The sequence below is a fragment of the Bos taurus genome, chromosome 10, assembly GCF_002263795.3.
Source record: "Bos taurus isolate L1 Dominette 01449 registration number 42190680 breed Hereford chromosome 10, ARS-UCD2.0, whole genome shotgun sequence".
Taxonomy (NCBI): domain Eukaryota; kingdom Metazoa; phylum Chordata; class Mammalia; order Artiodactyla; family Bovidae; genus Bos; species Bos taurus.
The window spans coordinates 42,820,755-42,836,325 of record NC_037337.1 but is presented as its reverse complement, the minus strand read 5'-3'; the positions used below and the strand labels follow the sequence as shown (position 1 = coordinate 42,836,325).

Genomic DNA, 15,571 nt, shown 5'->3' with positions numbered 1-15,571 from the left:
GCAGACCCCATGGACTGCAGCCCACCAGGCTCCTCTGTCTGTGCGGATTCACCAGGCAAGAATATTGGAGTGGGTTGCCATGCCCTCCTCCAGGGCTATATGTATATCTATGGCTGATTCATGTTGATATATGGCAGAGACTAATACAATACTGTAAAGCAATTATCCTCCAATTAAAAATAAATTTTAAAATGCAAAAATAAATAAATTCAAATATGTATATAAAAGAAAATGTAAAGATAAATTTTAAAGGAGAGCGGAGTAACAAGGAGTTGAGATGTTTCTGACGGCCTTTAAATTATCTACAAAGAGGGAGCAAAATAATGTGTTGCAAGGGAGGAAATGGAGGGGGGATTTGGACTAGTTTTTAAGAGAAAAAGATGGTAAAGATTGTATAAAACAGAAAAGGTCTGCTGATTGCAGATCTACCATGGCTGGAAATTCTTTTTTCCTCCTTCCTCTTTATGCCTTCCTGCCTGGAAAATCCCATGGGCGGAGGAGCCTGGTAGGCTGCAGTCCATGGGGTCGCTAAGAGTCAGACATGACTGAGCGACTTCACTTTCACTTTTCACTTTCATGCATTGGAGAAGGAAATGGCAACCCACTCCAGTGTTCTCGCCTGGAGAATCCCAGGGACGGCGGAGCCTGGTTGGCTGCCGTCTATGGGGTCGCACAGAGTCGGACAGGACTGAAGCGACTTAGCAGCAGCAGCAGCAACCTAGTCTTGCTCCTAAAAGACTTCAGGTCGCCAAATACTAATTCTTGCACAGTCTACTCCAATACTAGATTTTCTCCCCCAACAATAACGGGCAATGAACGGACGGCTCCCCCACCTCTCTTCAACAGTGAAAGTTAAGCTGGCCTCCAGCACTTCTGTGGACCCCAACCCCCGCTACTATGGATCACATTCCTTGGTACAGCGAAGACACCTCCTAAATGCTTGCTGTGGACAATGGTAGATTTAGGGACAGAAGGTCCGGTTCCTTCGTAAATAACTTCTTCACAGAGTGCAGCACGTGTTTAAGATCTGCTGAAGAAAGGGAAAAATGAGGGACCGAGCACTGCATTTCCTTTTGTGCTACCTGCGTGTCCGAACACAACACCTATGAGCATTAAGAGCCAACCGACCAACTTTTCTTAAACGAAAATACAATTGCTGCTGCTGCTGCTAAGTCGCTTTAGTCGTGTCCGACTCTGTGCGACCCCAAAGACGGCAACCCACCAGGCTCCGCCGTCCTTGGGATTCTCCAGGCAAGAACACTGGAGTGGGCTGCCATTTCCTTCTCCAGAAAATACAGTAGTCCAAGCAAAACACCAGGAGCCGAAGCTGGAACAAGAAAACGTGCGAGTTCCAAGCCCGCAAACAGACCAGGGCAAGACGATATCTCCGCCCCATGACGTCACATGTCCTCAGCCTCCCGGCCCACCCTGAGCCGGGCGTGTCTTATGCCTGGCAGGGCTTCTGCTTCGCCCCGCCCCAGATGACGTCACAACACCGCAACCTCTAGTATCTCTCTGCCGAGGTTTTTCATCGCCGGGCGCGGTGGCGCGCGCCTGTAGTCCCAGCTACTCGGGAGGCTGAGGCTGGAGGATCGCTTGAGCTCAGGAGTTCTGGGCTGCAGTGCGCTATGCCGATCGGGTGTCCGCACTAAGTTCGGCATCAATATGGTGACCTCCCGGGAGCGGGGGACCACCAGGTTGCCTAAGGAGGGGTGAACCGGCCCAGGTCGGAAACGGAGCAGGTCAAAACTCCCGTGCTGATCAGTAGTGGGATCGCGCCTGTGAATAGCCACTGTACTCCAGCCTGGGCAACATAGCGAGACCCCGTCTCTTTTGTTTATTTATCATCGCCCTGATTTAAGGGAACCTAAATTTTCTGTACAACTAACGGATTCAAATTTTGTGTAAACAACAAACGTTTACCTTTTTCCAGATACTTTTTACGTGTTCAGTAGTTCACTAATGTGTGCATTAAAAACAGACGAGATATAACTGGCCTTTATTACTGGCTCACTCTTTAACACTTGTCTCCTATTTTATGTCTCCTTTACAGTTAAAACTCACTGGTTAACTAGGATATTCGAGGGATTGCACCTACCTCATCACTGACCCCTACTGGACAATCAGCAGAACGTCTTTGCGAAAAGCTGTTATCACCCTCGAAACCAACAGGGGTTGCTCGTTTCCTCACAACCTATTGGAGAAAATGGTTGCTCCGCGTCAGTGGAAAAAATGCACCTCCGAGGCCAGATTTCCTATATTCTTCCCGTAACGGTTAGGTTTGCTAATTTTTATCGCCGTTTCCCTTAGTTAACCGACCTCTCCTCCCCACCCTCCTGCCACTGGATGTAACCTCATTCACCACTAGACTATCAAGGTTTTTGCTTTTAAAGGTTTCTGGCGAAGTATCTAGCCCTTTTGCCAAGCCTTACTTAGTGCGGGTTTACAGGTAGGGCTGACCTTCCAAATACTCCCTCTTTTTAGGGGAACAAGCAAACCTATAAGAGGAACCCAGACGTTCCTGTTATAACCAAGGTAACCGGAACAATGTGGAAAAATGCTGTCAGCCTGTCTCACCTTCTCGGATTGCCCACAGCTAACCTTAGATGGTTTAAAATTCAACATTTAAAAAACGAAGATCATGGCATCCGGTCCCATCGTTTCATGGCAAATAGATGGGGCGGGGGAGGGGTGTGGGAAAGGAAACAGTGGCAGATTTTATTTTCTTGGGCTCCAAAATCACTGCAGATGGTGACTGCAGCCATGAAATTAAAAGACTCTTGCTCCTTGGAAGAAAAGCTGTGGCGAACCTAGACAGCGTATTAAAAAGCAGAGACTGTATATAGTCAAAGCTATGGTTTTTCCAAGTAGTCATGTATGGATGTGAGGGTTGAACCATAAAGAAGGCTGAGCACCGAAGAACTGAAGCTTTCAAAATGTGCTGCTGGAGAAGACTCTTGAGAGTCCCTTGGACTGCAAGGAGATCAAACCAGTCAATCCTGAAGGAAATCAACCCCAAATATTCTTTGAAAGGACTGATGCTGAAGCTGAAGCTCCAGTACTTTGGCCACTTGATGCGAAGAGCCTTCTCAATGAAAAAGACCCTGATGCTGGGAAAGATTGAGGGCAGGAGGAGAAAGGAGTGACAGAGGATGACTTGATTGGATGGCATCACTAACTCAATGGACATGAGTTTGAGGAAACTCCTGGAGATAGTGAAGGACAGGGAAGCCTGTGTGCTGCAGTCCATGGGGTCACAAAGAGTCAGACAGGACTTAGCAACTGAACAACCACCTTAGAGATGGAATTGAAGTGCAGGGAACTTCGAGCACTATATGGGGATGGATCTGGAACTCAACTGGTTAGAGCAATGCCTCAGAGCCCTCCACTGAGCTATGTAGAGCAAGTGTTGTATCTTTGTCTCGTTTTTAAAAGAAATAAGTGAATAAGGTATGAAAGAAGAGACTCTTTAAAATTGTCAGAAGTTTTTGGTGGTCTGTAATAGTAATTTTATCTTTATGAAAGAACTGTCTTAGAGCTTCCCCTTTTAAATTTAGGCATTTTAGGGACAGAACTTCTCAGTTTTGTGGAACTGAGGTGTGGTAGGTAGGATAATGCCCCACAAAAAAGTGAACTTCCTGATGTTATTTTATGAGTTCATAGAGTGAACTTCCTCTATGTTATTTTATGAGGTAAGATAATTCACACATGTGAGTAACTTAAAAATTTTGAGATGGAGAGATTATTCTGGATTATACCTTTGGGCCCAATGTAATTACAAGGATTATTACAATTATATATAAAGGAGGAAGGAAGATCAGAGTCAGAGAGATGTGAACTGGAAGCAGAGATTGGAGTCATGCAGGGTCACCAACCAAGGAATGTGAACAGCCTCTGGAAACTACAGCCCTGCTGACCTGTTTGGGACTTCTGACTTTCAGAACTGTCAGATAAAAAAGTTGTGTTGGTTAAGCCACTCAATTTGTGGTAATTTGTTACAGCAGCAATAGAAAGCAAATAGAAGGTCAGTCTGTACCTGAAAAAACTTGTGAGGTCAGAAAGGAATCATTCCAGTATCTGTCTTCTTTAAAATGCTTGTACTTTTTGTTTAAAAAACTTTTCACGTTCAATAAGTTTTCAGGGTTAATCTTTTTCTGAGGGGTGTGTGTGTGTGTATCTTTCTTTAAAGCATAATATTTTAACAGTCCATCCATTTATTCATCTATCCATTCATTTATCCATCTATCCATTTTTTAAAAGTTTACATGCCAAATATTTACCAGACCCTAGGTAATTAGGTACTAGATACTGATACTACATAATCAGAAATAGGACGGACAAGCCATTGCCTTTGTAGAGCTTCAGGTCTAATGAAAGGTGGGGCAGGGGTCAACGTGCTCAGTCACTCAGCTGTGTACAACTCTTTACAACCCCATGAAATATAGTCCACCGTGGTCCTCTGTCCATGGGCTTTTACAAGCGAGGCAGGGAGGGGGGCGGGGTAACAGTAATTTAAAAATAGGCCCTTTTTAAAGTGATTTGGATTCTCATGATCCCTGCCAAAAATATCTAATTCATTCAGTTCAGTTCAGTCGCTCAGTCGTGTCTGACTGTTATTGATATTTCTCCCGGCAATCTTGATTGCAGCTTGTGCTTCTTCCAGTCCAGCGTTTCTCATGATGTACTCTGCATAGAAGTTAAATAAGCAGGGTGACAATATACAGCCTTGATGAACTCCTTTTCCTATTTGGAATCAGTCTGTTGTTCCATGTCCAGTTCTAACTGTTGCTTCCTGACCTGCATACAGATTTCTTAAGAGGCAGGTCAGGTGGTCTGGTATTCCCATCTCTTTCAGAATTTTCCACAGTTTATTGTGATCCACATAGTCAAAGGCTTTGGCATAGTCAATAAAGCAGATATAGATGTTTTTCTGGAACTCTCTTGCTTTTTTGATGATCCAGTGGATGTTGGAAATTTGGTCTCTGGTTCCTCTGCCTTTTCTAAAACCAGCTTGAACATCTGGAAGTTCACAGTTCACGTATTGCTGAAGCCTGGCTTGGAGAATTTTGAGCATTACTTTACTAGCGTGTGAGATGAGTGCAATTGTGTGGTAGTTTGAGCATTCTTTGGCATTGCCTTTCTTTGGGATTGGAATGAAAACTGACCTTTTCCAGTCCTGTGGCCACTGCTGAGTTTTCCAAATTTGCTGGCATATGGAGTGCAGCACTTTCACAGCATCATCTTTCAGGATTTGGAATAGTTCCACTGGAATTCCATCACCTCCACTAGCTTTGTTCGTAGTGATGCTTTCTAAGGCCCTCTTGACTTCACATTCCAGGATGTCTGGCTCTAGGTCAGTGATCACACCATCGTGATTATCTGGGTCGTGAAGATCTTTTTTGTACAATTCTTCTGTGTATTCTTGCCACCTCTTCTTAATATCTTCTGCTTCTGTTAGGTCCATACCATTTCTGTCCTTTATCGAAACCATCTTTGCATGAAATGTTCCTTTGGTATCTCTAATTTTCTTGAAGAGATCCCTAGTCTTTCCCATTCTGTTGTTTCCTCTATTTCTTTGCATTGATCGCTGAAGAAGACTTTCTTATCTCTTCTTGCTATTCTTTGAAACTCTCCATTCAGGGGCTTATATCTTTCCTTTTCTCCTTTGCTTTTCACTTCTCTTCTTTTCACAGCTATTTGTAAGGCCTCCCCAGACAGCCATTTTGCTTTTTTGCATTTCTTTTCCATGGGGATGGTGTTGATCTCTGTCTCCTGTACAATGTCACAAACCTCTGTCCATAGTTCATCAGGTGCTCTATCTATCAGATCTAGTCCCTTAAATCTATTTCTCACTTCCACTGTATAATCATAAGGGATTTGATTTAGGTCATACCTGAATGGTCTAGTGGTTTTCCCTACTTTCTTCAATTTCAGTCTGAATTTGGCAATAAGGAGTTCATGGTCTGAGCCACAGTCAGCTCCTGGTCTTGTTTTTGCTGACTGTATAGAGCTTCTCCATCTTTGGCTGCAAAGAATATAATCAATCTGATTTTGGTGTTGACCATCTGGTGATGTCCATGTGTAGAGTCTTCTCTTGTGTTGTTGGAAGAGGGTGTTTGTTATGACCAGTGCATTTTCTTGGCAAAACTCTATTAGTCTTTGCCCTGCTTCATTCCGTATTCCAAGGCCAAATTTGCCTGTTACTCCGGGTGTTTCTTGACTTGCTACTTTTGCATTCCAGTCCCCTATAATGAAAAGGACATCTTTTTTGGATGTTAGTTCTAAAAGGTCTTGTAGGTCTTCATAGAACCGTTCAACTTCAGCTTCTTCAGCATTTCTGGTTGGGGCATAGACTTGGATTACAGTGATATTGAATGGTTTGCCTTGGAAACGAACAGAGATCATTCTGTCATTTTTGAGATTGCATCCAAGTACTGCATTTCGAACTCTTTTGTTGACCATGATGGCTACTCCATTTCTTCTGAGGGATTCCTGCCTGCAGTAGTAGATATAATGGTCATCTGAGTTAAATTCACCCATTCCAGTCCATTTCAGTTTGCTGATTCCTAGAATGTCGACATTCACTCTTGCCATCTCTTGTTTGACCACTTCCAATTTGCCTTGATTCATGGACCTGACATTCCAGGTTCCTATGCAATATTGCTCTTTACAGCATCGGACCTTGCTTCTATCACCAGTCCCATCCACAGCTGGGTATTCTTTTTGCTTTGGCTCCATCCCTTCATTCTTTCTGGAGTTATTTCTCCACTGATCTCCAGTAGCATATTGGGCACCTACTGACCTGGGGAGTTCCTCTTTCAGTATCCTATCATTTTGCCTTTTCATGCTGTTCATGGGGTTCTCAAGGCAAGAATACTGAAGTGGTTTGCCATTCCCTTCTCCAGTGGACCATATTCTGTCAGAACTCTCCACCATGACCCGCCAGTCTTGGGTGGCCTCACAGGCATGGCTTAGTTTCATTGAGTTAGACAAGGCTGTGGTCCTAGTGTGATTAGATTGACAAGTTTTCTGTGAGTATGGTTTCAGTGTGTCTGCCCTCTGATGCCCTCTTGCAACATCTACTGTCTTACTTGGGTTTCTCTTACCTTGGACGTGGGGTATCTCTTCATGGCTGCTCTAGCAAAGCGCAGCCTCTGCTCCTTACCTTGGACGAGTCTGAATGCCTAAAATATCCAATACCAAAAAAATTTCTCCTGGCCTGGGTTAAAATATGGTTTTCAGAAGGTCATTGTCACAATGCACTTTGTTTGGCATTTACTCAACACCATTACTAAATATGTAATTTAACCCTCTACCCAATACTTAGTAATACTCTACAATTTCCTACAATATCCATGAAAGAAGTATGCAGTTGACCATACTTTTTTCTAAGCCTTTAATTTTGTTAACAGTGGAATATCTTAGACATTCAGCAACTTTAAGGTTTTATGTTTTCAAACCTACTAAGCCTTATCCTTTATGGTTTCTGTTTTTGGTGTTTGCTTTGAAGGGTCTCACCATTCCAAGAACATATACATAATGACGTTAATGTTTTAGGACTCTCTTATCTTCAGAGTACACACATACTTGATTAAAAAATAATGTTTTGTCCCTCCAAAACAATGCATTTTGTTCTTAAGCCTGCTTTGCTTTACTATTAATATTAGAACACTTACTTTCTTAAAACATTTTTTGCTTATTTGCCTTGTGTGTGTTATCTATAGGGTATACTGTAGATCGAATGTTTGTGCCCCCTCAAAATTCCATATGTTGAAACCAACCCACAAGGTCATAGTATTTGGACATGGGGACATAGTATTAGGTTATGGGGGTGAAGTCCTCATGAATGGGATTAAGTGCCCTTGTGAAAGAAACCCTAGAGAGCTCCTTTGCTGCTTCCACCACAAGAGGGCACAATAAAAAGATGCCTATCTATGAACCAGGAAGCAGTTCTTCACCAGATCTTATACTTCCCAGTCTTCAGAACTGTGAGAAAAAAAGTATTTATTACTTAAGCCACCCAAACTATGGTATTTTTGTTACAGTAGCCTGAAGGGACTAAGACAGTGTAGAATAAACTACTCCAAAGTTTTGTTGTTTGAAATAACTATTTTATCTCATTATTTTGAGGGTCAGGAATTTGGGCAAAGCTCTGCTGAACAACGGAGAAGGCAATGGCACCCCACTCCAGTACTCTTGCCTGGAAAATCCCATGGACAGAGGAGCCTGGTAGGCTGCAGTCCATGGGGTCGCTAAGAGTTGGGCAGGACTGAGCAACTTCATTTTCACTTTTCGCTTTCATGCATTGGAGAAGGAAATGGCAACCCACTCCAGTGTTCTTGCCTGGAGAATCCCAGGGACAGGGGAGCCTAGTGGGCTTCTGTCTATGGGGTCGCACAGAGTCGGACACGACTGAAGCGACTTAGCAGCAGCAGCAGCTGCTGAACAATTCTACTCCAGGTGATACTGCCTGTGGTCACTTACTGGTATTCAGCTGTTGGCTGGTCTGATCTGGACAGTCCAAGGTGCCTTGATTGATATGTCTGGTACCTTGGTAGGCTTGACTGCAAAACTTTCAGTCATGACACTCCCTCTCCATGTAGTATTCAGGACTCTCTGTGGCAGATTGTGAGACTTCTTACACAGTGACTCACTCTTCAAGAGACCAAGTTGAAAGTTACCAGTCCTCTTAAAGGCTAAAGGCAGAAAGAGCATAGCATCGCTTCTGTCTGCTGTGCTTTATTAGTTAAAGCAGCCATGGGCCAGCCTATATCCAAAGGTGTGGAGAGAACAGAACCTCCTCTATGGATGTTAAAGAATTTGTGGCCAGGACTCCCCTGATGGTTCAGTGGTTAAGATTCTGTGCTTCTATTGCAGGGGGCACATATTTAATTCCTGATTAGGGAACTAAGATGTCACTCTGAGCAGCCAAAAAAAAAAAAAAGAATTTGTAACTATTTTAATCCCCCGTATGTATCCATTACCTGTGTTTTGTTTTTAACTTCTGTGAGATACGTCATACATATGAAAGATACAAATGTAAAATTTAAAGTGTTTATAAAATAACCAACTATATAACTGGTATTCAGAAATAGAACTTGCTAGCATCCTAGAAGCCCATACCCAAATAGCCTTCCTCTTGGACATAACCACTATTCTAACTTTGTGACATTATCCTGTTATACTTTATGGTTTTGCCACCTGTATATGCATCTCTAAATAGTTTTTCCTCCTTCAAGCAGTGTTGACTTCTAGGAAGTTCTTGATTGCATTAAGACAATTTATTTCTCTGAAACTGTAACCCCAGGGGTTACAGATAATAAATCAAACATTTTCATCCCTCAACACTTCAACCATTTCTTGCCCTGCATTGTTCCAATCTCATTTTACCTTTCTGTTTGTCCAGTTTGTGTATCTGTCTTGGAAAGTAATAGCCCCAATAGAGAGCATAATATTCTATTTCTGGTTTATCATCTAAGTGTAGAATGTCTCATCTTTCATTCTAGATCCCAAACTTCTACTGAGAAAGCCAGATAACACTGATGCCTAATGCTGACTTTACAAGGGACAAAAATACCTGATATACAACAATGCTTGGGGCTCAATTTATGGCTGTTGAATGAATAAATGGATGAATTTTAAAACCTCGTAAAAAGTTGGCATACTGGAACATGGCACAGTAGGGAACTCCTAGGTTCTGTCTGTTCCTCTCAGAAGCAATGAAAAAGCTGGCAAAAACTGTTAGAATCATGTTTTTTAGAACTTTAGAATCTTAAGTTTAAAAATTTACAGCAACCAGGAAAATGTTTAATGAATTAAAAAAAACCTACAGAATTTCAGTACTGGAGCTCTGTGGCATTTTCATTTTCTCTGTTCCATTCCCCACTCTTCAGTTCAGCAGGAAAAGACGCTCTAAGGGATTTATTATATTTTTGGCACACTCTTCCTTACCTCATGGTGGAGTAGCAGTGAAATTTCTCCTTAGTAGTCAGAACAAATCACTGCAGCCAGCGTAGCAACTCCCTTGTTTGCTTTTGATTCAGAGGAACAAAGAGCCCAAAATTACTAGGCAGCAGTCTAAACTTTTAGTTCAATGGAATCATTATTGTGTCTTCTAGAAGAAGCATTTCTCCCTTTAGGCCTGAGACCTCTAGGCCAGCAGATTACAAGCCCACAACGGGCAGGATGAAAAATTTTTGCTAGTGAGTTACTAGAGGTAGTAGTGAATAATGCCATTCCCATTTCCAGCCCTTCTTTCCTGGATTCATGAATATTGGCTATGGGAGAAATAGCACCCTATATTGGACACTGAGTCAGAGTATATAGACCCTCCTGAAGAACCTTGCCTCAGTCCTGTGAAGTATTGGCACCTAGCTGTGTTGTAACTGAATCCTTGAAAGGTTATGCCATCATTCTATCAAGTCAGTTGCTTCAGGATGGTGGGGGAAATGGTAAAACCGGTAAAATCCATGAGAACAAGCCCATTACTCTACTTCATTTGCTGTGAAATGAGTTTTTGATCAGAAGCAATGCTGTGTGAAAAACCATGTTGCTGGAAAAGGCATTCTGTAAGCCCTGGATGGTAGTTTTGGCAGAAGCATTGCATGGAGGGTAGGCAAATCTGTGGCCAAATATATGTCTGTTCCAGTAACAACAAAACCTCGCCCCTTCCACGATGGAAGTAGTCCTGTGTAATCAATGTGCCTCTAGGTAGTGGCTGATCACCTTGGGGAAGGGTACCATGTCTAGGACTCAGTGTTGGCCTTTGCTGCTGGCCAGTTAGGCACTTGGCACTGGCTGCAGCCATCTGCCTTGGTGAGTGGAAGTCCATGTTGCTGAGCCCCTGCGTAAGCTCCACCCCTGCCCCTGCCACCATGGCTACCCTGTTCATGATCCCTTTGGCTAATGACAGAGGTAGCTGGGGAAGGAATTTGGTTAGTATCTACAGAATAAGTTGGTCATCTTTCCACTTGATTATTAAAATCCTTCTCTACTTAGATCAATCTTTGGTGAGCATATTTATGGGATCCAAATACCTCCATATTCTCCACCTATTTTGATAGGTCTGTCCACATACCTCTCCCAGACTTCATCATCACCCATTTTCAAATTACATTCCTTCCCAAGTCCCTGACCATCTAGTCAAACAATTGGCCTCAGCCCATGAATTGGTGTATAATTGCATAGCTGGAAATTTCTCCTTCCAAGCAAAATGAACAACCAGGTACTCTGCTCAAAGTTCTGCCTGCTAGGAGGATTTCCTTCATCACATCCCTTCAGGGAATGTCCCAGAAGGGGTCAATAGTGCTGCAGCTGTCTGTTTTAGGGTTGACATATCATACAGAACTACCTATACACCAGGCCCAAGTCTTCTCTTCCTCTGTCAACTGATTATAGGGAACTCCACATGAGGCCATAGGTGCAGGCTGGGAGAGAGAAGGTGGTGTAGCAGGAGTGAGGAACATGGGCATTTGGACCACATCTTCATGTAGCTAATTTGTGCCTTCAGAACCTGCTTGGGTCTGATCTCATATCTACCAATTCCATTTGATGATGGAGGGCTACTGTTCACCCCCAACTTTATAGCACGGTGGGTTAGGTAACACTCAGTCCATGATAGGCAGCTCAGGTTGCACGATAACTTTGGAGGCATGTGGTTAAGCATTCAGTTTCTCCAAAGCCCAGCAGCAGGCCAAATGCTGTTTCTTAAATGGAGAGCAGTTATCCACAGAGCATGGCAGGGCTTTGTTTCAAAATTCTAAGGGCCTACAGGGTGCTTCATCTACAGGGCCCTGCCAAATGCTGCGAACTGCATGCCTGTCTGCCGCAGCCACTGCAAGCCCCATTGGACCTGCTGGATCACATGTGGCAGAGCAACTGGCATGGCAGCCTGGACCTGATGCACAGCCTTCTCTTGATATGGACCCCACTCAAAATTAATAGCTCTTTGGGTCCCTCAGTAAATGGGCCAGAGTGACATACCTAAAGGAGGACTATGTTGTCTCCAAAATCCAAACAGGCCCACTGGTGTTGCACCTCTTTTTTAGTTGGAAAGGAGCCAGATGCAACAACTTAAACTTCACATTAATAAGGGATATCTTGACATATACCACACCACTGGATCCCTAGAAATTTCTCTGAGGCAGTTCTCTGAATTTTCGTCAGATTTATTTTCTCTCTCTGACACTACTCTATACTTACCTATAAGTATAGAGTAGCTGCTGTGTCTTTTCCCCTAAGTCTAATCACTGTGGTGTCATCAATGTAACGGATCCATGTGGTATCTGGTGGAAGAGAAAGGTGATCAAGGTTCTGGCAAATTAAATTATGATGTAGGACTTGAGAGCTGATACTCCTGAAGTAGCACAGTAAAGGTGTATTTCTGGCCTTGCCAGTTGAAAGTAAACTGCTTCTTGTGGTCTTTCTAACAGAGGCAAAGACATAAGTAGATCAATAGCTGCATACAAGGTGCTGGGGCTGTGTTAATTTGCTCAAGCAATGAAACCTCATCTGATATAGCAACTCCAACAGGAGTCCCCACCAGGTTAATCTTACAACATGCACTGTTATTCTCCAGGGTCCATCCATCTCTTGCACAGGCTGATTAGGTGAGTTGAATGGGATGTCATGGGAATGGCCACCCCTGCATCTTTAGGTCCTGATAGTGGTAGTAATCTATGCAATCCCTCCAGGAAAGCAGTATTGCTTTTGGTTTACTATTTTCCTACATATAGACAGTTTTAGTGGCTTCCACTTGGCCTTCTCCCCATAATTGCTCTCACAGGTCAGGAAACCTGTGTGGGGATTCTGCTAATTGTTGAGAATGTGTATTCCAATCATACTTTCCAGCACTGGAGAAATACCTGCATGGGGCATTTGAGGACACACTGGGCCCGCTGTGAGACAGACCTGAGCTGAAACTTCACTGACTACCTGACCTCCATAAACCCCTACTCTGAGTGGACCACAGCCATGTTTTGAGTCTCCTGGAATTACTGTGAGTTCAGAGCTAGTATCCAGGAATCCCCCACAAAGCCTGACCATTTCCTTTTCCCCAATGCACAGTTACCGTGGTAAAAAGATGTAGATCTCTTTGGGGAAGTCTGGGAGAAAGATGAGCAGTATGCATTTTTGGCAGTGTCCTTCCTCAAGGGCACCCAGATTTCCTCTCAAACAAGAGGTTCTGGGTCTGTGAACTGGCTGGAGTCTGAGAATTGACTGAAAGACTATGACTCGGTTTTTATCATTTTTGTTCACTTAAGTTACAACTCTTTTGCTTACAGAGACCAAGTAAGAATTTAGTAAGCTTCCTATACATTTCAGTTCTAGGAACACCGTGCTCAAATAGCCAACACCATCAGTCTCCCTAGTCAGACTATTCTGATTGCTGCTTTGACTCTGCTGTTCACTATGATCATCACACCCACCTGGCCTCTGCACATGATTGCTGCCATTGCTCTCTGCCACTCAGGCTGCAGTTACTCCCCTTGCATTCAGGTTTCCTGAATCAGTGGCACCTGCTCCCACTTTAAGTTCTGGCCTACAGAGAAACGTGATCACTGATATCTTCAAGGGTACGCAGGACCCCCTCACAAATTTATTTCTCACTGTTGTGGGGCAAGAAGTGTCCTCTGGTCCAGTGTAGGCCACCCCAAATTGTGCCTGAATGGCACATTGACTACTTTGAATTAAAGTTACTTAAGAAATGGCCAACATGAGAGAGACACTCTCATCCTCCTTTCTCTTATTCTGAAAGCAGGAAATAATTTCTCATATGAAAGGTACACTCCCTGCCTCCAGAGGTAGGACACCCTTAACCCCAGAGTCAGGGAACTCAGGCTGAGAAGCCTGTATAAATGAACCTCATTACTTCTTTATTACCCAAGTCTATATTCAGTTTAGATTCTTCACTACTTGAGTGCCTGAAAACCTGTTTTTTTTGTTCTGTCAGTTCCTTACAAATTTATTAATTTATTTAAAAAATATAAAGGCTGCCTGCTTTGGCCACTTCTTAGGTCCCATTTCTATGAAACCTCCATGTGCATTAATTAAAATTTATTTTTCTTTCTCCTCTTATGTTGTCTTGCATCACTTTTATTATTAATCCAGCCAGAAGAACTGAAGAGGGATAAAAGTGGAGATTTTTCCCTTGCTGACACTACACATTGACTATTTCTATGAGTTGAATGGAAAGTAAAATTAATAAATTATATAAATATAATTATATGGTAAAAATAAGACAAGATTAAAATAGTTTTGATAATTATATAATAAAATTGGCTTTAATAATTATATGATAAAAGTAAGAAACATTAAAATAAATAGACTTTCTTCCCACATATATATCTCAATAAGAAGTACCATGTTTATATTTTTGCAAGACTGATTTCCTGCTGTATCGTGAATCCTCTTTGGTGAGGCAATCTTGTCTTATAAGACTATAAATTATTCTGAAGTGAAACTCTGTTGGTTCCTAATGATTACCACTGCATCTTTCTGAGATCAGTAAACTTCCAAGTACGGGCTACAGGCCCTATTCATCTTGACAGTTACAAATGCAGATACCTTGAGCCAAAGTTAATTCAAAATCTCTGGTGTCGTGTTCAGGAATTTGCTTTGATTATCACCACAGTGATGAGTGAATCACACCAAAGCTTGAGAATCACAGCTCTAGATGATCCTACTGCGGCTGCTAAGTCGCTTCAGTCATCCATAAATAACTACCTCTAAATTTTCAGTTGGGACAAATGCCAATAAATCTGTTAGTGATTTCAGATATTCACCTTTATCTTCTTTTTGAAAATGGGAAGATGATTTATCCATTTACTCTTACCTCTAATTTTTCTCACAAGTCTCTAAGTATCCCTGATTCAGAAGTTTTTCAAAATCAAGAAATTATTCCAGAACCCAGAAATGATAGAATTCCATAGTAATTATAACACTTATCTTTATCTTCTTTCCCCCCTTATGTGTTTTCTTGTATTTTCCTTCTGTCGCTCATTTTCCTTGATAGACAAAGCATAAGCTATGTATGAGTTAGTAGAGTGGTTGTCTTATGTATAACTTAAATTAGTATCCTGCTCCTATCTTATGAGTCTAGGTCTAAGGGCCCTAAAGTGGGTGTTTTGCCATAACGTATTTCAGTTTTTGTTTGTAAAGAAGATCTGAGTGTTGTACCTTTCTATGTGGATTGCTTTTACGTAAAATATTTAGGCATTATTCGGGAAATGCCTGAAAGAGCCAACATAAGAACCTTAGTATTATTTATGTCCAGTTAGACCTCTCGCTTTTACTGTTTGTACTACAGTTAATGGGGTTCCCCGTCTTTCCTAAAACCTTCAAGTGGCTTATTCCATATTTTGATCTATTTTGCATGATTTACTGTGCCATCTGATGCAGTAATGCTGCGCTGTACGTGCTAAAGCGACCCACTGGGGCATCAATTCCCGGTTTCTTCTGAAATTACCCACCGAGCCGTTTTTTACTTAGAGTCGCCTTCTACTGGTGGGAATTCGGCTTGCCACGACTTGCAGCCGGTAAACCCTAGGATTCTGGTAGGTCTGGATTCCTC

At 42.5% G+C, this 15,571-nt stretch overlaps 1 long non-coding RNA gene across 2 annotated transcripts in view; it reads left to right on the top strand.

The window, feature by feature from the left end:
• Positions 1-4,429, top strand: part of LOC112448447 (uncharacterized) — a 172,259-nt gene extending 167,830 nt beyond the window's left edge. For both annotated transcript variants that reach the window (XR_009496088.1, XR_009496087.1), the window contains one exon: positions 2,054-4,429. This is a non-coding gene — a long non-coding RNA (uncharacterized lncRNA). The remainder of the gene's footprint in view (positions 1-2,053) is intronic.
• Positions 4,430-15,571: the final 11,142 nt, after the last annotated feature.